The sequence below is a fragment of the Elephas maximus genome, chromosome X (assembly GCF_024166365.1).
Source record: "Elephas maximus indicus isolate mEleMax1 chromosome X, mEleMax1 primary haplotype, whole genome shotgun sequence".
Classification (NCBI taxonomy): Eukaryota; Metazoa; Chordata; class Mammalia; order Proboscidea; family Elephantidae; genus Elephas; species Elephas maximus.
The window spans coordinates 155,527,053-155,534,664 of NC_064846.1; the positions used below are offsets into that span (position 1 = coordinate 155,527,053).

General features: G+C 43.1%; 1 pseudogene; it reads left to right on the forward strand.

Annotated features, from left to right (window-relative positions):
• The first annotated feature begins 4,222 nt into the window (after nucleotides 1–4,222).
• LOC126068871 (pre-mRNA-splicing factor 38A-like) lies at nucleotides 4,223–4,832 on the forward strand (annotated as a pseudogene).
• Nucleotides 4,833–7,612: the final 2,780 nt, after the last annotated feature.

A 7,612-nucleotide genomic window follows, 5' to 3' on the forward strand; every position in this document is an offset into this window, starting at 1 on the left:
GTGTGAACTTCTAGCAGTAGTGGGTATCTTCAGGGAGCCTCTTCTTTTGCATATTTCAAATCTCAAGGAAAATACTGGAACCTCAGGCTTACACCTAGCTGAGAAGTCACCATGGGTCATAATCTCCTGTCCTGGGGCTGTCGAGTAGTGCAAAGTGGAGTGTGTTCCCTCAGTCCTCACTAGGACTGCCTGGCTGTCACATTCCTTTGAGCATATTCTGATGGGAATTGTGGGTTGTATCTGCAATTGTGTCATTTTTGAGCTTGCCTTGATTTGGCAAGAAGGAGGTAGTTTTCTTCTCCTTTTCCTTAAGTATGAAAACTGGCTGGGTGTGATGTTCGTCTTTTGTGTTGGAGGGAATTTCAGGTAGGTTCCATAGTTATCTGGGTATACTTCAGTAACCATACATCCTTGGTTGCTTTTCAGAGGTTAGAAGCCCAGGCTAGCATAATGATCAAAACCTCCAAATTCTGAATATTGAGGAATTTTTGCCTTCTCCTAGCTGGCATTTGCTTAGGGTTTTTTAATCCTGCAAGTGAATCAGGTATATGTTTATGTGGGTTTGACAGAGTCAACTTCTTTTTCCTTTTCTCTGTTCTTCTCATCTCATTGATCACCTGCTGTTTCTCCCCCTCAGAAAAGGGCTGATCGTGGGAGAAGAACACACCCTTGCGTGCTTGGCAAAATTCTAATGTGTCCTTGAGGCTGTGTGATATGGAGGAAATCCTGAGCTGATGTGCTCATGGATGCATTTTCAGTTTCTTTCAGGGACCTCACAGTGCCAGACAATGCCACATAAAGTGCCTCCCTCTGGCTGGCTACAGGACTCATCCTAGCCCTTAGGCCACTGTGGCCTTTACCTCTGTTGATATTTCCCCTCCAGGTGGTTTTCTTGGGTGGCATCCCTTTTTGGATACTCTCATGTCACTCCTTTTTCTAGGGTCCACATATGGACTCTAGAGATCAAAGATCTACTTCTGTAAATGGTGGAAATGCTGTTCACTCCCAGAACAGCCCTCCTATTGCCCCTTTCCAGGAACACCTCCAGCTCCAACAACTTGACCTCATTTGCATGAGTCAGACATTAGTTCCTGTGTCCCTCAACCTCCAGGGGCTAAGTCAGCCTGCTGAAGCTCTTTACCACTGGCTATGACAGGGGGAAGCTATCTCTGCCCTTCCCTGGTGAAAACACCAGGTTTTGCTCAGTGTGACTTGTTACAGCCAATAAACAAGAGGCTGAAGTGGGAGATAAGAAAGATGCCTTTATTTCGTTGTACAAGGAAAGGAGCTATTGGGACTCCTGCCTTCAAGACTGCTCACAGGCAGCTTGGGGAGGTGGGCTTTTACAGACAGCAGACAAAGAAGTGCAAATTTATCATGAATATTCAGGATTGACCTTCACAAAGGCACTCAGGGCTTGGGGGGTGATTATGTATTTTCTCTAGACAAGTGTTTGATTCTCTGGCAGGGTGCTTATATGTATTTTGCACTTAATGAGCTAATAGGTCACTTGGAGTGTTGAGATAGCATAGAAAGCCTGCTAAGACCAGTTGGGGCCCACTATTGCTGTTCTGTGGTTATCTTGTCAAGGACAGTTCTTGGCCCATTCTATAGCTATCTCGTCAAGGACAGTTTCAGAAGAATGTGTAACCTGTTTTGCTCAATGTAGGAGGATAAGCCAGAGCAGGTGTCTCTTAGAAGTGCTGAGCTCTGAGGCTGCCTTTATCTCCTTGAAGTGTTGAGCTCTGAGCTGCCTGTCTCACCCTCATGATTGTATAGAAAATGCCTACTACACTGGCAACTATCTCTAAAAATTCTTTCATATTTCTTTCACCTCAACTCTTTCTTATTCCTGAGGTAGGAGATGGGCTAATGATTATAGAACCCATTTTGGTCTGTTTCTTTGTAAGATGACCCTGCACCACACTTTGAATTTGGGGATATTTTGCATGAGAGAGCATGTGTTCAACATCCTCTCTCCAATACTGGCTTTCAGGAATGTTTCTGACCCACAGGAACATCATTCTCTACAGTATTGGTGTTTTTCTTTATTCACTTTAAGTGTTTATGATGTTCCTCCTGGTCCTTTGTAAAGCCTGGATGATCCCACATAGTGGAAATGCTTATGTACTGATGAAGCCTGAGAGTTACACTCAGACTGGAGGATTTCTTGCCCTGAGAGACACGGGGCTCCACCTCCATCTGTTGTGAAATTTCCTCCATGTTGGTATGGATTGGTATTTGGTCTCTGAAGCCTTACTTATGTATAGACAATCACTTATGGGTTGTGATTACATGAGTCCGTGGAAGGTCTGTATATTCCCAAATGCCTTTGCTAATCACCTGTTCCACTGCCTGCAGTTCTGTCATTGACACATTTTTTTTTCTTGTATTGAGTCTTCACGTCTTCATGCTGTATCCTGGTCATACTCATACAGATTAAGCTACCAAGAATAGTTCTTATGGTAAGTTCTTAATTTCTGTAATACTTTAGAGTACCAGACACTTTTTCAGAGGCAGCACTAGCCAGAGTGACATGGAGAACTCAGGTCTTCCTTCCGCAGGTGGTAGAAATACAGTTCACACCCAGCCAGCCTTCCTGTTGTACCTTCTGGCAGGAGCAGCTTCAGCCCTGACTTCTTTTCCTACGTGAGTCAGACACTACTTCCTGTGTCTCTGTAACTCCAGGGGACAGGAGTCAAGCTTTCTGAAGCTATTATACTTAGGTTACCCATTCCAGATTTCATTCCCTAATCCATTGTGTGTCTCCAGTCACACAAGTATAAATTCCACGGGAGACATATGGTAGGTGATTGAGTGCACCAGCTTCCTGCTAGAATAGGGTGATCTTGTGACTTATGGATGTTCTGGAGGAGATACTCCCTGGGTGTGACCATGTTTAGGGCAAGGGCTTTTCCCAGGCATTCTGGCTACCTTCCTAGGTTAGTGATAATATTGATTCTTTGGGCTCCAATGACATATGCTACTTGTTGTAAAAAGGCCTGGATGGTTAGGCAGAAGTGCATAGGATTGAAATCACCTGTTTGCTTGATGCCTAGTTGTTTTTGAAACTGAATTTTTTTGAAGTTGTGAGAATGGCTCCAGTTACATGCCAATCTGTGTTTACTGTTGCCAGTTACTACCCCTGTGGGGCTGATCTCCCTCATTTCCTGCTTTCAGCAGAGAAGAATAAGTAGTATACTGCAATTGGTGCTGTAGCATCTGTATAATAATATCCATGGTCTGTGATTCTTTAAAAAGTACCCGAATGCAGATGATAGAATTTGCAATGAAAAGGAACAAAATAAAGAGAGTTTGTCTTTGAGAGGCCTGTGAGCTGATTCATTGTATGTAAACTGTAATTATTTGTAATTGGTATTGAAATATGTTACCTGTTTGAACAATTTGACTTTGACTGGATTTTTGAATAACTATCATATTAGACAATGGATGGATGTCATATTATAGGTGGGCCCTCTTAGGCCAACATAAATGCAGTTTGTGCTCACTGATACTGCTGAATGTATTGTTGGTATATATGTGTTAAGTATTGTGGTTCTTCTTTTGGTTGTAAGGGATGTTCCGCACAGGGAAATGCCCTGATTAAAACAGTGTAGTGGAACAAATGGACAATGGACAGCCCCAAAGACTTCCCTAGGCCAGCCATGAGGGGTCAGTAAAGCAGTGTAGGATACTGCATTTGGTATCCTCAGGTCAAAGGATCAAGGAACTGCACCCCCTCCTCACTAATTGGGATGGTTAGATTCCAAAGACCAGGTCGTTATGTGAAAATAGGCGTTATGCAAAAATGGACGATGACCACACCGGATCACAAAATAAAGAATGACTACACCATTACATAACTTCCAAATTACATCATTGCATAACTGACAAATTACATCATCACATAACTGCCAAACCATTGAGTATCATGGCCCAGCCAAGTTGACACATAACCTTAACCTTCATATTACTCTTGCCTTGTACTTCGGCATTCGTTACTACCAGACATAGATCATTAATGTGCAAAATAGTCAGGTGCTTTTTTTCACTGTTGTAGTAAATGGGAAATGTTGGATAATGAGATGGTCAATAAGTAAGGAGTAGGTGTAATGGAGGCAGACTTGCTTAAAAAACTATACCACTGTAGTGTAGCCCTGTGTGTAAGCCTTAATTTTGAAGCGGAAGTGAAATATCAAGAAAATAAATTAACCAGTCATTTATGTTGTGTTTGAATCTGAAGATGCTGCAAATTCAACCTGAGAAGGATATCATTGTAGAATTTATCAAGAATGAAGACTTTTCAAGTATGTGTGCACATTGGGGATGCTTTACGTGGGGCTGACAGGCACTGTGGTTGATTGCTGTAAGTACTTGGAGCCCCTGTACAATGACTATTGGAATACCAAGAGCCAGAACAGAAATGGGGAGTCTGAACTGATGCATGTAGATGAGTTTATTGATGAGCTACTGCGTAGTGAGAGAGTGTGTGACATTATTCTACCTTGACTACAGAAACACTATGTGCTAGAGGAAGCTGAGCAACTGGAGCCTCAGGTTAGTGCCCTAGAAGAGAACATGGATGATGTAGACTCCAGTGAAGAGGAGGATGAGAAGTTGAAGGGAGTGCCATCACCGCCCACCGCTGGAGAAGCTATAGAGACTTGGACAAGCTCTGTCATTCTCCTCCCACGCCGGGCTACATGAAGAGTAGGAGCCAGTCTTCCAGAAGGCAGAGTCCGTCTCCCAAAAGGAGGAGCTCTTACCCTCACCATGTTGGGCATGATGTCTGTCAAACTCATATGCAAAGACAAGGCAAGAGCAAGACATAATTCATTTCTCTGATAAAGATTTTTAAAAGCCACTCTCTTAGGTGGGGTTCTCTAGAGAAGCAAAACCAGGAAAGCATATAAATATACGTATATATATAGAGAGAGAGATTTATATCAAGGAAATGGCTCACGTGTTTGTAGACACTGTAATGTCCCAAGTCCATGGGTCAGGAAAGAGGCTTCTCCTGATTCACATAGCTCCAGGGGCTGGCAAACCCAAGATCAGCAGGCTGGAGAGCAGGGCTTTTGTTCACAGGCTGTCAAGATTGACAAATGCCAAAATTGGCAGGCAAGACCACAGGTAAGCTGCTAGCTCAAGTCCCAAGAATCAGAGGTCAGATGAACAGGAGCCAGCTGCAGGATCCAGAACAAGCACCAGCCCCCAAGCCCTGTCTGAGCGTCCACCCACAGGAAATGCAGGCCACACGCCCAAGGAAACTCCCCTTCAACTGATTGGCTACTCACAGCAGAGCCCGTCACGGGGGTGACCATGTATCAAATCTCAACAGGGAAGTGATCACAACATTATGTTTTTGTTGTCGTTAGGTGCTGTCAAGTCGGTTCCAACTCATAGCAACCCTGTGTACCACAGAATGAAACACTGCCCTGTCCTGCGCCGTCCTCACAATTGTTTTTATGCTTGAGCCCATTGTTGCAGCCACTTTGTCAATCTATCTCGTTGAGGGTTTTCCTCTTTTTCACTGATGTTCTTCTCCAGGGACTGATCCCTCCTGGCAACATGTATGTGAGACGCAGTCTCGCCATCCTTGCTTCTAAGGAGCATTCTGGTTGTACTTCTTCCAAGACAGATTTGTTCGTCCTTTTGGCAGTCCATGGTATATTCAGTATTCTCCGCCGACACCACAATTCAAAGACGTCAGTTTTTCTTCAGTCTCCCTTATTCATTGTCCAGCTTTCACATGAATATGCAGTGATTAAAAATACTATCACTTGGGTCAGGCACACTTAAGTCTTCAAGGTGACATCTTTGCTTTTCAACACTTTAAAGAAGCCTTTTACAGCATTATACGACTGCCAAAACACTGAGAATTATGGCCCAGCCAAGCTGACACACAACATTAACCATCAGAGCCATTTTTACACTTAAAAAAAAAAACCAAGCCCATTGCTGTCGAGTCAATTCCGACTCATAGAGTAGAACTGCCCCATAGGGTTTCCAAGGAATGGCTGGTGGATTTGAACTGATGACTTTTTGCTTAGCAGCTGTAGCTCTTAACCACTATGCCACTAGGGTTTCTCACTTTTACACTTAAACCCTTTAATGCTTAAAAAAGACTGAAAAAACAAAAACCAAAAAAACCCCCCAAAACATCACCTCCTCTCCATGATCCTTTCAAACACACCTAAATGATGACAAGGAAATAAAAGTCTCAGATGACCTCAGTGCGAGTCATAGGTTAACCCTTTGTGCGGGAGTCAATTCTAGACTGCATCTAAGTGGTTTTCTATTCTGCATCTCCATACTGGGATGTGGGTGGGCCAGAAATCTTCATATTTTAGTAGCTCTCAGTGAGGATGAGCTCCTGCCTTCTGATAGCCTTTCAATAGACAATGGGAAGCAAGTGGGAGACGGCCTCAGATCAATTCCTCACATACCTTCCATTTTCTCATGTTTCAGGAAGATTGCAAGGCATTCTACCAAGACTCAGATGAGCTGTGCTTCAAGCTTTTGTCTGTATAGCCTATATGGATACATGGAATATCTCTAGAGGGCCAGCACAGAGCCATTGCCCAACATACTGGATGCCACTAATGGGTCCCTGGGGGAAGGTTACTTTCCCCTTGCCTCAGCAAATGACAGAGAGCTTCAGAAAACTTGCCTTAAGTCTGATGGACTTGAGAGACACAGGGACCTTTTATTTATACATACTCATTGCCATTGAGCCGATTCTGACTCATAGCAACCCTATATGACAGAGTAGAACTGCCCCATAGGGTTTCCAAGGAGTGGCTGGTGGATTTGAACTGCTGACCTTTTGGTTAGCAGCAGTAGCTTTTAACTGCTACACCACCAGGGTTTCCCATTTGTACATAAAAAAAAAAAAAAACTAACCAAACCCAGTGCCGTCGAGTCAAATCTGACTCATAGCAACCCTACAAAAAAAAAAAATAGTGGTTGTTAAATGTGCATTTGTTGAGGGGAAAGGAATGGCTCAAAGTATACGCAAACCTATTCTTACTCATGTCATTGGCTCCCTCTACGGGCCATTCTTCCCCATATTTCTTGAGCTTCTAGCTGAGGAGAACATATGATCTACTGGTAGCTGGTGTTGTAGTATCTGTGTAAAAAAAATGCGCAGTATGTATTGCTGTAAAAACTGTCTGAATACAGCTGATGAAACCTGCATTAAAAGGCGAAAGGTTAAATTTTGTCATTGAGAGGCCTGCAAGCTGATTCTTTGCATGCACTATGTAATAATGTGAAATTGGTAATGATATATGTTACCTGTTTTCATTGTAAATGATCAAAAGTTGTCAGAGAAAAATTTCTCTGATGTCTAAAGTTTTGACTGTATAATGATGTATTCTTGATTGACAAGTTAGTGGTGTCATTCTCTATAGCCTTTGCTGTTCATCAGCAAAGGAGAATTATAATTCCCCAAGAATCTCAGGGCGGAGTTGACAGTTATCATAGATGAAATAATGTAGGTAGGTCCTTAACAATGAATCCCTCTGGCAGTTCAGAGACAACTGCTGACTATTCTGAGACAACACCGTAACTTCTAACAAACTTCTTCAAAAGTTGAACTGTGTGTCTT